We start from the raw sequence: 15987 nt of genomic DNA, 5'->3' as shown, positions 1-15987 counted from the left end.
AACCCAAAACCGAAAACACCCAGCTGATTCAGCTATCAGCTAGTTAATAGAGTTAGTTCAACGAAGCATCAGCCACGCTTGTTAGCACTTAAACTAATACATTTTATGAAATTGTGTTCAGTTTGATGATGAGTGAGCCAGTATAAATACAGGACGGAAAACACATTCCACAGTTGGTTGCAATAATCACATCCAATAAAAAATTGCATTAGTAACCTTTTGCAAGTGGACCGATAGTCTATTGCATAAGGACCATAAAAATAATGCCACTAATTTAAATGCATGACATATATTTAACAAAAATCAATATAAAGGCAAATCCACACGAGATAATAAACCACATTTTCACCTAATGTGTACGCTTGACAAGCGCTGAGTTCACACATTGAAGTTGAAAGGGCACATGTGAAGGCCAAGCATTGACCGCATCCGCTTTATAGTGACTCACCGTATCGATATATCGATATCGTGAGACACCTGTAACATCTTTGTGACGATATTTCACATTCCTATTAGCTTCCTTCTAGTTATATATCATTCTTTTTCGGTCATGATTGTACTGTTTATTAGTAATAGTGTATTGTTTTAACTATAGTGTATCTTGTTGTTTGTTTGTATGTTGCAAATTCTAATAAAAACGCCCTCACTGACAGATCATGGTACATTTTTTATTTTCAACGTTCTTTTTTTTTAATACATATTATTTAATAATAATATTATATAAAAGAATAATACCTGTGGAAAAGGCGCTTATATTATAAATTTATAAAATGACATTTCAATAAGTCGTATGCAAATTGAATAAACTGCATTTTTATTTTTAACATGAAATAAAACCTTGCTTCTATATTTATGCTTATTTAAAGCTAATTTATTATGAATAAATCAATCTATAATAGAAGTAATTAAATATTTTAAAGCAAAAGAATAAAATTAATTTATTTTTTCAAATGCAAATGATCGATAATTCATAAATAGTTGCATCCCTGAAACGAAAAATGTTTATTTCGTATGCGATTGGAAGTCCGATATTTTTGATTTATTATAAATTCTATCATTAGTTATTATTACTTATTTTATAAACTAAGGTTAATAATGAATTAGGTTTTTTACAAAGTTCAAAAGATTTTTACGACCAATCAAGGCCCAGGGTCATCAGGGACAGATATTAATGCTAGATATTTTAAAGTAGTCATTTTAATTACATTAAAAATTGCAACATTTTAAGTAGGGTATTAAAAGTCACTATCGGGTTCGCGTCATAGCGTCTTGAATTTTATTCAATAATATTAATACAACAAGTAAAACTAAACGGAAAAATTTAGACACAACTAAAGAATTCGCTACCACGTTCAGGGTTATCGGACGTCGTCTCATTAAAGTTTGAGAACCTAGAAAAACCATACTGTTTAATACATTGGTCTTTCTTAGGTATACGTTTTATGTTTAAACTTCCGCTTGCCCCTTACCTCACATTGATCTTAATTTTAGTCATATATAATATGACATATATCTCCATATTTTATTTCAAGATAAAATTCGAGAAAAATTGTTTTTATTTAAATCATTAAGATTATATATCTGTAAATATTAACGATTTATTAATATAAGAATTGATAACATTATTTTATTTTTTATTTTATTATTAAGGACAACTTACAAAACATACACTATTTATAGGTTAAAAATAAAGGTAATTACATTTTTAGCTAAGTGTTGTTTCAATTAAAAGTTATCACGGCATGGAATATTTATCTATAAACCTAACACAACTTTTTTCTACTATGTTATACAAAACCCCCTTTTTGAAGAAAGAAAGACAAAATACTAACAATAATAATACAATTAAAAAAAATGCAAATTACAAAAGACAAGACAATTACAAATTACCAACTAATTACTAAACAATTAAAAATTAAAAAAAAATGTAACTTTTTTTATCTAACATTAAGTGCTTAAATATATACAAATATATGTTGAATTAAAAATAGTTACTGTATAACTCTCGACCGCGTGGAATGGTGACAAGAATGCCGATCCTCTGGGCTAAAAACGAATCAGCCCTCCTGTCGCCAGTGGAGGCAAAAAGGCGAGGGCCAAGTGTTTCGACAGCAAATGATAAATCTTTCGTTCAAATGTTCTAGGTAATGCAAAGACTGTAATATTTTAGGAGAAAAATCTTTATATATATATATCGTTAAACTTCATTAGTTTTAATATAAGTGTAATATGAGAATACATATGTGCCCCAAATCAGATCAAACGGAGTTACCGACATTTCGTTCTCTAAAGCGACTAATCTGTAACCGTCTAACTGAGGAAATAAGTCATTTCATCAAGAGAAAAACGTATGAAGCGTTACTAGTAGGTACAACTTAATAAATTGCTTTTATCTTTTTACACGTTTTTTTTTTTAACAAGAATAGTAGCAATGCCCTTATTTGAGGCTTTATTATCCTATTTATCCCTACTCCTAAGCTTGTGTTAGGAGTGGAGTCGACAACAGATAGATCCTACGACTTTTTACATCGCTAGACGGCCCTTAAACAATTACGATATTGACGCTTAAACTTACAAGTCATTAATAGTATGGCTTATCCAATTTTTAGGTAAAACTAATTTACACCTATTGACATAAAAACTATTAACAAACATTACAATATTACGGTAATGTTAAGAACAAATAATAATATACCACATAATATAATATTCTACATATATGTACATATGTCATACCATTGTGATTTCGACGGTTAGTAATGTTAAATCTAAAATATGATACTTAATCAAACATGAACAAATACTAGGAAGGAGCAAAAAAATGTAATCACCGATATCACTGGAATATAATGTAAATTTATTAAAAAACAAAGCTTACCAGTCTTTAGAGATAATTATACAAATAATATTGTCTTGCACTGGATGCTGTTTTTAGTGATGGTGAATATTTAAATTGAGCCATTTCGACATGGAATGATTCTACATATATATTGAGGTATTATTAAATGGAAGTAGGGCTTTGTGCAAACCTTTCTGAGTATCACCATGTTATTGGCGTTAGCATAACTGCCAAGCAGTAGAACTTAGTAATGTGGTAATCTCATTGGACGGGTAAGTAAGCCAATATAATTCGCCAAACAGGCCAAATGTAACAATTTAATTGGTGGCGCATTGGTGATGTAAGGGATGTTTTGCGCTGTGACCTCTTAACCTTTGGCTCATTTGCCAATGTGTCTATAATATAATATAATAGAATATTATTATTAACACTTTGAATCGAGTTTCGTTTTAACATACTACTTGAATATGTGCATTGGAAATTATGTTTTACCAAAAATGAGACATCCATTCACTTTTTCACTTCACTAAATGTGTTTGATGTCCAAGGTTAGTCGACTTAATGAAACATAAGTATCACTTAAAGTCTATTAACGCGTTAAAAGTTTCATTATAAAGGCTTAGGACACACTAGTAGGCAAAATAATTAGTGATTAAAGGTAAGATTTGTGAGATAAGTAGATAAAGGAACGTCATAATCGAACGTGTTCGGCTCTTTAACAAACCGTCTCCTAGACTAAGACAGTCTCACCTAAGAAAGACAACTAGACCCTGTCTAAATACATGCCGTTAAGCTGTCCTATAGGGTCACTCACAAGGTCACCTAAATAGAGAAATATCAGAAAAATACCAGAAGCAACTTATATCGCACCATCGTACATTCGTTCGCTACGCATTCCTAAGATCATCTGCAGAACATGGCATGGTGAACTACAAGAAGAATTAGTGACTTAGAGGGGTCCCTGAGGGAGTTTGACGAGCGCTCAGATAGGCAAACAGGAATGATATACTAATAAAAAAGAATCAATACTAGTAGAACTCTGTACAAACGTCAAGAGCCTTTCAAATTCGAACGAAATTGATTCTCATGGTACCAAGAGATTTGGTAGACTTTAGAAAAATATTTTGTGAACAAAATAGTTGTATCTATACTTATGCCTATAACACAGACCATTACCAATAATTAATTAATTGAAATTTTTTTTATATAAAAACATTATGATATAATCTTAGACAATCACGAACCTACTTACATACATTATTACGAACAATTTCGATATAATAATGCAAGATGGAATCTAATTTTAATTTCGCATTAAGTATTCGTAAAATCACCATTTCGAATAAACAAATGTTCGGGCTAAAGGTCATATTTGAACACAGCGAAGTTGTAACATGTCGTGATGTCTGCATCACGAACGGTTGTCCTAAAATGTTTCGAAATTTCGAATTGTTCTTCACAATTGAGCTCATAGAAGGTTACAATAGATAATGTTACTCTTCTTTTTTAATTTCTATTTATTATGCGTTCAGAAATGAAATATATCTAAACTAAAAATCAAGAAACTAATTTACTAACAAACCAAAAATAGCTTCGAACTTCGAATTTATCTTAACATAAATAAACTACTTACTCAGTTAAGCTTACAAATCCAAATAAAACACAACAAACACATTTAAAAAATTACGAGTCGTACCAATATCGAACTTACTGTCCGAGCCCAAAAAGAAAAATTAATTGCGGTTTAGTTCAGTTTCGCGCGCTTTTGTTTTTTTTATTAGTTGTAGCCAGTTGTACAGATACTGGAATCTCCTACATATATATAAACGAAAATAAATATATGCATTATTTTAATAGACTCCTACGAGCACTGATTTTAAATAAATAAGCCTAATCTAGAACATTTTCCAGAGACGAACCGTCATGAAAATAAATAAGTATTCTTTATAAAAAGATAAATTACACAGATAATTTAAAAACGATTCAAACCATTATGATTCAATCACAAAATATTTTATTGGTACATTAAAACAAAAAAAAAAAAACTATTAAGAAAGTTTTACATTAAAATTATTGGTACTAATTGTAATAAAATATAAAACTTATTTTGTATGTAATATATCCTTAAATATATCAATTAAAGCTAAGAGCTAATTATTAATTTTAAAATTATGACAAAATGATTTTTTTTATTTTTTATTTAAGAATTATTTACATTAAGGCCGTTACTTATATAGTAACGGTCTTAAAGTAAATAATTCTATCAAATAAGATTTAAAAATAATTAAAAATAACTAGAATTTCCCGTTTGAATCGCAATTCCGATCCACTGGAAAAAAATGAACCAGCCCTCCTGTGGAGTTAATACCGCGAAGTGTTATACTTTTAATGAAGGTTTTTGCACAGGTTCGCTTCAGCCTTCAGCCACGGCTGAACATTGCTTATCCGATACGATTATTATTATGCCATCAATAACATTTTCATATAAAGTAACGCCAAGGTGTACATATGATTGCAATGTGAGAAAATTAAATTATGAAAAATGACAATTCAAAAGAGCTTTAGTAGCACTATGATAAATCTAAAGTGATAAATTATATTTCAATTTTAATTCTTGTTTCTATTAAATTTGTGCTCTATAATATATCCTGTGTGTGTGTCTTTTGAATCTTACTCACATTCAAGACATACTAAGATTGCCATTATTAGCACATGATTTTAAAAAACAAAGTCCTCCCACCGTCTGTCTGTCCGCACGCGATAACCTCAAAATAATATAATATACTGGGCTAAGGCCTCCTCTCCATTTGAGGAGAAGGTTTGGAGCATATTCCACTGCGCTGCTCCAATGCGGGTTGGTGGAATACACATGTGGCAGAATTTAGTTGAAATTAGACACATGTCATGAAATTAGAGACATTCCTCGCGATCTTTTCCTTCACCGCCAAGCACGAGATGAATTATAAGCACATGAAAATTCAGTGGTGCTTGCCTGGCTTTGAACCCGAAATCATCGGTTAAGATGTACGCGTACTAACCACTGGGCCATCTCGGCTCATCGGAAGAGACTATTGTCTGAGACACAAGTTCGGCCTAGTTCAGGAGTTTGCACCCATTGAATCAGTACGTAGTTAAATGTTTCAATATGTTAGGAAAACCAAATGTATGCATTATTATTTGCTGAAGATTAAGATTACATCTATTTCAAATGAGTTCTTATTGTTTTGTTGTATTAACATAACATGTAACAGGTATGAAGGCGTAATCTTTTTCTCTGTATCGTGTTCTAAACGCGTTACAACAGCCTCTAAATGCCACATGTAATTACAGATTACTCGTAAAAATAAAATGTGATTGCTATGAATAAAAACACGTGTTTGAGGTCAAAGGTGATATAAACCTATATCATATTATTAATTTCGTAATTGTTGCTTTATGCTAACTTTATTTATAGCATTTGTTTCATTTTGTCATTATTATCATTTGGTGGTAAGTAACCTTCACCCAGAAGTCAGAATAAAAATCACTTCTATCCCCAGGGGACATATCCCCTGAGGTTTTATAACGATATCATTATAATAATAATTATTATAATTCGTTCATAATATAATAAATAATTCGTTATTGGGTCCGTCACGCTTTCAGTGTTGGTGATTATTATTATAAATTATCCAAATTAGTTTACTGACTTTTGTTAATGAATTTATTTTAACTAAGTCATCTTTTTTTAATTTAAAATTTCTTTTTAGTAAACACAGAATTTTAATTCTTTATATTAACTTAGAAAAACGGTTGGACTACCTTTTCTAAACTTGGCTCTTATACTTGCTCCGTGTCTGCTTTGAGTCTCTCAGTTGTATTTATTTGAGACCAATTTTGGTCGCTTGAAGAATTGCTCGATTGCCGATATATTCTATATATTCATTTATGATATGGATTGCCGGAAGGTATGTAGCGCCTGATAGTATGTGGTCACTAGTAACATATAATGTAAAAGAATTAATGTACATACATTGCCAATCCACCATCGACTGGCACTAAGATGCTATGTCTCTTGTAACTGTAGTTATACTGGCTAACTCACCCTCTAAACCGAAACACAATAATACTAAGTATTACTTTTTGGCGGAAGATTATTTGATGAGGGGGTGGTACCTACCCAGACGAGCTGGCAAAAAGCCCCACCATTAAGTAAAATTATAATTATTGTTAATTCCGTTGGAAGTTCTGAATGAATAATTTTCTTTCACAGCGGCCGAAAGCAAAGGAGAGTAAATACTGGTAACATCTAGGCTCCTGCTTCAGTTTAAGCCTTAGGATTTACGCGAGAGGTAAGGTAATTTATTAATGTTTGGTTCACATCCAGTTTCTGGGGGTTGGAAAGAAATAAAAACTGCACAAAGTCTTTGATTTGCTTGTAATATTTTTATAATAATAATTTAATTTTTTACTATTCTACTTGAATGCGGATTCGTGGGTAAAGATGTGGCAGATTAATAACTGTCCCGTGCAGGTTTCCTAACGATGTTTTTCTTCAACGCTGAGCACGAGATGAATTATAAACACAAATGTAGCACGTATAAATTCAATGGTGCTTACCGTGGTTAAACTCCCAATCAACGGTAAACTTATTCTAACCACTGGGTCATCTTGGCTAATGTTGTTCCATAAAAAATAATCCAATTTATTAGTGCGTTGTTCTTACTTTAACCTTACAGAAATCCTGGTAGTTATAGAAACAAAGAAGGTTTTAATTTGAATAATTTGTAAGAAAAAAACTGGTAAAAAATCATCAGTCACACGTTTATAACTACCATAGCTATATTTTATTTTTACATATTACAACTTTTATGCGTTTTTGTTGTAAAAAATGGACGCATAACACTAAAGGTCAAAGGTCATTTTATTAAATACCAGTCGAATGATAATTAAAGAATCAATCGATCAATCGCTGATTAAATCAAATGAGGTCCTGAGTCGTATTCGCGAATTCCCAAAAACTTGATTAATGTATCAAGTTAATCAAGTTCTCATATTGTAATAAGGCTCTTGTTCTACTAAATTTGACAAGCCTAAAGGTAGCGTATTACCATGATGTACTCCCTGATTCAGTATATATGGTTTCAGTGGAGATGCCATAGGGCATAGATCACCTCCACCCGTGTTTCGTGCCTTAGACTTGCTTAACAAGGCTGGCAAACCCTTCGAGCTGATGATCGCTGACATCAGTAGCATGTCTACGCAGGCTCCAAGAGCTGATCCAGAGGTAGTTTTAATTCCAACAGGGTATTTGAACATAAACGCGATAGTAATCAATCCGGTCTCCTTGGTGTCAATGTCAATGTGACGGTTTTAATGCGTCATCCATTTGTAAGCAATTTTGCACCCCCCTATCCGCAAACTATTTTCTTAAACGTTTTGTGTGACATGTCAACTTTATTCAAACAGTACTTGGCTTAAGAACTTTATCAAGATTCCGGATGATGAACCAGATTGTCGTCAAAATACGCGACCTGAGCCCTTGAATAGCGTTCTCATAAGATCAAACCCTGGGTTTGGCCTTATTTGTTAGTTAACTAACTACCAAAACTATTGTTGCCTAAACTTCCTAGAACCAGGAAACTTCGTTGTCAGTCTGCGGATATACCATCATAGTGAGGGATATCGTATGAGCTTGCAATGGTTCTAGCGTTCTTTCCGTCGTTATTTTAATCGATATGAACGGGATTTTTTTATAAAGCAGAATAGCATCCTCCACAAGTACAGCGAAAACGCGCCTCCTAAAAGTGCACCTAAAACATTCTAGGAGCGAGATCAGGAAAGTGTTCATACCGTTTGGAAGTCAAGACGCATGATTTGTACACTCTACGTGTTCGAGTAGGTACATGACGGTAACATTTGGATTAATATTTATATTGAGTTTTATAACCTTTATTTTTATAAAATAATTGTCTAATTTATGTATTATGATTCCGCAATAATATATTTATCAGGATTTTAATTAAATCGATCGCTAAATAATTTTACAGAGAGATAGTTATGAATCTTGGAATATAGGCCACTAAATATTGGATCTACGGGGAATAAATGTCATAGACAGATTTGCGTGGAGAAGCTAGTATTAATTTTACTGATTTATATAGTCTGAGAAAATGCCGGAAATAATTTTAATAATTCAATTCCTGGTTCCATTAATTCGACTGATGGATACTGAATTTATTGCGATAACTAACACGAATATTTTTTTCCATTGTCAGCACACGCAGTGACCTTTTCAACTGTAATTATTCATAGCTAGCCTTCATAACACTTGTGTTTAACTCATCTTGATTCATCCTCGCGTTAGATGGCGATTTGTAACCAACAATTTGTCTGTACATATTTGAAAGGCATTTGGTATTTCGATCACTACGAAGGTTTTAGTAAATCATTTCTGACATAAAATAAAAGTTTCCATCTATTCATATCCTTTTCTGCGCACGCAACATTTCAATGATCAGTTAAGTAGTTAAGTGTTAATAATTAAAAGCATAAAAAGAAACGTATTTTCTTTTTTTTTTATTTGTCAGATTTCTTTCTTGTGCTCTATAAACTCAAAAAATCTAGAAAGTCCAAAGTTGCGATTCAAAGATTCGATTCCTAAGGGTATATCTCATCCAGGCGTCCTTTTAATTTGTTTAATGGAATATAAATTTATTTAATTCTTTGTAAAATGGTGGATCTTTACAGAGCTTCAGATTTAATTTTAACAATTACTTTTCTGAGAGTCTGTTTCATCCTTAAATTGATAATACGTGGAATGGAACGTGGAAAATTCCAGTGAAGGCAAATATGTAACTCATGAAGCATTTTAAATAGTCACATTTGCGAACTCCAAATATGAATCCCATACACGCTGACATTTATTTAATCGTTAGCAAAAATTGGCAGTCTAAGATTTTTAACTGGCGTTACATTACTTGAAATGGGTAGAATGTTGCTCGCATTCAAGAACGAAAGATCGAGAAAAATATGGCAACAAAGGAAAATAATTTGGTAAGAGAAGTGACTAATATTTTCGGATTAATATAATTTATTTTAATTTTTTTTTGCCCAGTGTGTGTTTTTAAATGATATAGTTATTCGTTTATTTACATTATTTTGGTATATGGTGGTTGTTTTAACCAGTAAGATTAAAATAAGTTTCTGACTACCGATGACAATAATAACTTGTGTTAACTCTAGGACTTTAGGGCTGTTCAAGGTATCCTAGCCGATTTCCGCCACGGCGGTTAATCTCAAAGGAGACCAGCCAGCGGGACATATTATATAGTGCACAATTTTATGCGTAAACGCAGCTGCACTCACTCCAATAAGACGGCACGACGCAAAAAGTTCAGGCGCAACGGCTTTCCATCCTTTCTGAAGCACACACTTTCAGTTACTGAGACATTTTCACAGAATAACCCAATTACTCTATTATCGGTCTGACCTGGGCTTTGAATTCAGATCCTCGCTATCACTGGCCCTATACTAGACCAACGTGGCAGTTAACGCTAATACCATAATAAATGATCTATTTTAATGAATTTAATAAGAGGATAGTCTGTCCTTAAATAAATTTAACGTCAGAGAAATAAAATACTCAAAAATAATATTATATTTAATTTATTCATTTAAAACAAACCTTTTTACGTTTTTTTGTAATTTTTATTTATTTATTCTTTGGATCACCAAAGTAACGAAATCACCGAAGTGACAATATTACGATAAAAAAGATACATAATATTAACACGATGATGAATCTATTTCTTTTTATAGTTCAAACATATACGAAATTTTAAATTAATAAGTGGAAAATTATAAAATAATAATAATTCCATTGTTGTGTTAAAATAACGAATGAATTTTTAGCAAATTCAAACATATATACCTTTATACCATATCAAGAAATTCGATTTTTCAAAACAGATTTTACAACACCAATTTTTAGACAAATAAATTAAATTATGTTATATTAAAGAAATTAATTAATTTACATTTAAAGATAGGTAAGCTATCACTTATAATGTCAAGGCCAGAAATCTTCGTGGACTGATCATAAGTACTTGCCAGTCAGGTTAAACGACATTTTTTTCCTAAATTATACCTGTATAACGATACATACAATAGAACGCTTGGTTTTCTGCTTCTTTGTCTAACATTGAAATTAAACAATACAATCGTTGGACAATCAATAATATTATTTAGAATTTTATGTAGGAAAATCATAATTGCGATGGTTCCACGACTGAAGAGAATCATGTTTAATTAATTTATTTGTATTTTTTTTAGTATAATTAAATGAACTTGAATTGATATTTTTTATTTGAATTAAAAACTAAAATTTTTGACATAACTAGAGTTGAGTTCGATGGAGTAAAATGACTTTTTATTATTAGAATAATGATTATATCTGTGTTGAGTTTTTATCGAGTACAAATCGAACTAATGACGATTAAAATATGTAGGTGAAGAATTGCGCCTTCATAATTAAAATAGCAATTTAGTGCGAAATTTATTTTGCTTCATATTTTTTTAGGCGCACTGTTATAATAGTCCTTTGCACATCTCTCCATATCCTAACCGGTTGCCAGTCAGTCCTATTCCAACTTCTATATCCGACGGTTGTCTTAAGAAAAATCTATTTGATTTTCAAGTCTCAACCCCTAAGCCCTATAACACCATTGAGTACACGATATAACTTTGCCTATTTGATACCTAATTTAAAACTTAGCGTTAATTAGTAATTTAAGATTATTTATTTTTTAATAAGTGAATATTTATTTGAGTTCTCAATAAATCTACATAATATAATTATTTTCATCAGTATAACCAACACTAGATTCAATATTACATCAAAATTAAAATAAAATACATTTCAAAATGATGTTGTCTTAGATTTTCGCGATTATTACACATTGAAATAAAACTAGTTTTTTAACGGATTTAATCGCGTATATTAATTATTTTAACATCCCGACGTTTCGAGCACTTTGCAGTGTTCGTGGTCACGGGCAGACGGGAGTCTGTATAATATATTAATATACGCGATTAAATCCGTTAAAAAACTAGTTTTATTTCAACATTTCAAAATGATCTAGGCAAAAGTTCTACTACTTACAGGTAGTCTCACCATGCACAATATGTATTAAAAATATAAATTAAATATAAGCAAAAATTAGAGATAAGAAGTACATATTATAATACATTTTTTTAACTATTATATCATTAATAAAACGAATAAAACACTCCATAAAATTATAAATGAGCGGAAATAAAATTCTTTATTTTTCGTTTGAACTGAGGGAGGCTATCGTGACATGTCTAAATATTTTACTTGATTACTGATGGTGTTGTATAACAATGATAATCTCGATATGATGTATTTTTTTTCTAAATGCGTTTTTTTTATAAATGTTATAATGGTCAAAAAAGTATCAAAAAAAGACGACAACATCGATATAAAATTAAGAAGCGTGTTTAATCAATTGGATTATTTAAGAGGAACTCTTAGGTCGTTGTCAAAATAGACATTTTTTTTTTATTTCTATTACAATGTTATAAAAGCAATGGTCGTTAGTTATTCTGGTTTAAGACTTTTGTAACATTTGTTTCAAACTAGATTACTATAAAATTTACTTGCTTGTATGTTGGGGGTTATCAAAACAATGAATCAATTCTTAAAAAAAATACTGGTATTAATTGGGTTAATGTGTATGCCGACTTTTATTTAATGTTTTAAATTATTGTTTTTCAATTTATTTTTATATATTTATTAACAATAAAAGATTATTGACTGCCGGTAATTATATTTTGTGAATGGCAACAAAAATGTGTATGGGGAAGGAGGATACGGTAATTTGATTCATTCGGTTTTAAGCGTTGAAGGAAAAACAAAAGAAATGAAAAAAGAGAAAAATGTAAAGTCAAGAGAAAAATAAAGAAAGTGATTGTGATCATTACGGAGTTTTATTTTGGACATATTTTGTTAAGTTTTCAAATGTCATATAATTTTCTTAATTAATAAATAGTATCCGTACAAAGGGGTGGGTCGCTAGTTTATGTATATTCCTAACAAAAGTCCCCAGCACATTTTTAAACTAATAAATATTAATACAAACGTTATATCCAAAGACATATAATTAAGATTGCGTCTGATTCTGCTAATGTAGCGTTTGTTCAGCAATCTGTATAAATGCGTGGGATTAAGCGGTAGGTATGTAAATATAAAAAAAATCTCTGAATTGTTTATTGTTTTGAATTGTAATACATTTTTAATATTCTATTTAATGCTAACCGATCTTGACTGAACAGCTTATACTGTTCTGTTTGTTTGTCTGTTTCGGCTGTCATTTTACAAACTACATTAAGTAAAGATACCATCGAAATTGGCGCTGCAAAAATATTAACCATTCCTTACATCCTTACATTTTACATTACATTAACAGCCTGTAAATTTCCCACTGCTGGGCTAAAGCCTCATCTCCCTTTGCGGAGAAAATTTGGAGCATTTCCACCACGCTGCTTGTATACACTGTGATGTTGAATACACATGTGGCAAAATTTCGTTGAAATTAGACACGTGCAGGTTTCCTCACGATGTTGTCCTTCATCGCCTCGCACGGGATGAATTATAAACACATATTAAGCACATGAAAAATCAGTGGTACTTGCCTGGGTTTGAACCCGAAATTATCGGTTAAGATGCACGCGTTCCAACTACTGGGCGATCTCGATTCATTCCTTACATCGCCGATACGCAAACCTTGAGAACTAAAATCTTAAGTCACATGCTATTTATGTAATTAATGAATGTTAAAATAATTATTATTACTTCATTTTACAAAGAACAATAAATCACCGTGGTGATATCATCTTCAATCGAATAAACGGAATTGTAGATATGCTTTTACTTATCCTTCACCTTAGACCTTGGACCTGACCTTGACCTTGATCTTAGTCATTTTTTCACAAAATCTCTTATCTATCTTCCTCCGTGAATAATAAGTTTATCATTATGTATACTTATTTTAAATTTTATCCACCGGGTTTTTTTAGTACATATGATTATTGTACACTTTGAACTTTCTTAATGTATCTGTTTATTTGGGTTTATACCCAAACGTTCATATTTTATTTTCATTATTGCCTCATATTCTTTGGTGGAACTTAGTTCTGATTGACGATTATCGCCTGAAAGCAGTACCTATTCCATCATTGTGTTTTTTTTTTTTGTTTTATGTCAGACGGTGGCAAACGAGCAGGAGGCTCACCTGATGGACAGTGACTACCACCGCCCATGGACATCTGCAACACCGGTGGGCTTGCAGTTGCGTTGCCGGCCTTTCAGGAAAGAGTACGCTCTTTTCTTGAAGGTTCCCAAGTCGTATCGGTTCGGAAAAACCACCGGCGAAAGCTGGTTCCACAGAGTGGTTGTGCGAGGCAGAAAATTTCTTAAAAATCGCGCTGTTGTGGATTTTCGGACATCTAGGTAGTGCGGGTGATATTTGGAATTTTGACGAGATGTCCGAAGGTGAAATTCAGCAGCCGGGATTAATCCGAACAATTCCTCGGAACATTCCCGTGATACTATCGCTAACACCTTAACTATAAATAGTTTATCGATAGTCTATCAATAGTGGAATATCGATATGCAGCACTATTTCACAGTTTTGAGAACGACCACAACACTAACACCACTACAATTTGATGGTGACTTTGGTGGTAACTATCACATGAAATATATTTAAAATTATACAAAACAAATAGTAAATAATTATAAAAAATATGCTAAAATAACATTGTTAAATAAAAATCGATAATTAAAAATTGCATTACAAAAATTATACAGCTCAAATTTCCTAACTATAAGATTTATTCGGTAATCAATAAAAATCAATTATTATTTATTCAAGTAAACTCATAAAAGTTATTTATTATTATACAAAGCAATATTTTGAAAATAGCTTCTTTGAAAATTAATATTTTTTAAGTCCAGGCAACGCAATATGGGATCTTATCGGTTAATCTAATATCCTTGAAATTCTATTAACTATATCATGAAAATATAACTACTTATTTTTTTTATAATATGGCCTTGATAAGCAACGTCATAAATATGTCAAAGTTTATATTCGATAACTCTCAACTGAATGCGAAAGTGTATTATTTTGTGTTTTCAATTTTAATGAATACTCGTCTCACGATACTAAAAGACTATTTTAAGAGCGCTCATTCCAATTGCCACTTCACAGTTTCTGACATTTTTAAGATTGTGTGCGTGTAACTGGGTATGCGTATACAGCTACTATACTGACCCCTTGATCTGTTTTTTTTTTTTATTTATTTTACAACATCCACGGGCTCACAGTTGCCCGTGCCTTTTTTTACATTTTATTTTTATAAATTGTGGCGTAATTTTATATTTTTACTAAGATCAGCAGATCTTCGCTGGACTTGAAGCTTGTCGCCTTCTCGGAAGACGTGGCCCACACTGATTTATATTTTTTTTTCAATTTGAGTTGTTGTCGTCCCCACTCCTAACACAAGTGATAAACTTCAAAGGAGAGGTAAATAAGAATACCAGTAATTTCATAATTAATTTGGGGCTAATAATAATAGTAGCAATGTAATATTATTATATATTTTTATTTTATTTTCATTCGGACAACCAACAGTAGACACAATATCACATCAAAATAAAAAATACGTATACATTTTTATTTACATGTATAAAGAAAAAAAAAAAAAAAAAAATTAAAATTTTGTCTCACGTTAGAAAAACTCGTACTGCTATTATAAATTTTATTATTCATCGATCGTCGGGGATTTCCCTGGTATAGGCCTTAGGTTAGATTCCATATCAGGTTAAATATGCAGATCAAGTATTATACTTTTAATGAAAAACATTGTTATATGTTATTACAAAATGTACTTTATCACGTATGACGTTACGTTTAAAACTGATATTTTAATTTATCAATGTTATTTTTTGCATATATATTTTTTAATACAAAAAAATTACAGTAATAAAAGTAAAGGCCTGTAATATTCCCACTGTTGGACTAAGGCCTCCTCTCAATTTTGAGGAGAAGGTTTGGCATATTCCACCACGCTGCTTCAATGCG

This window comes from Vanessa atalanta, chromosome 21, assembly GCF_905147765.1.
Source record: "Vanessa atalanta chromosome 21, ilVanAtal1.2, whole genome shotgun sequence".
Taxonomy (NCBI): Eukaryota; Metazoa; Arthropoda; class Insecta; order Lepidoptera; family Nymphalidae; genus Vanessa; species Vanessa atalanta.
Note: the sequence above shows the minus strand (reverse complement) of the source record.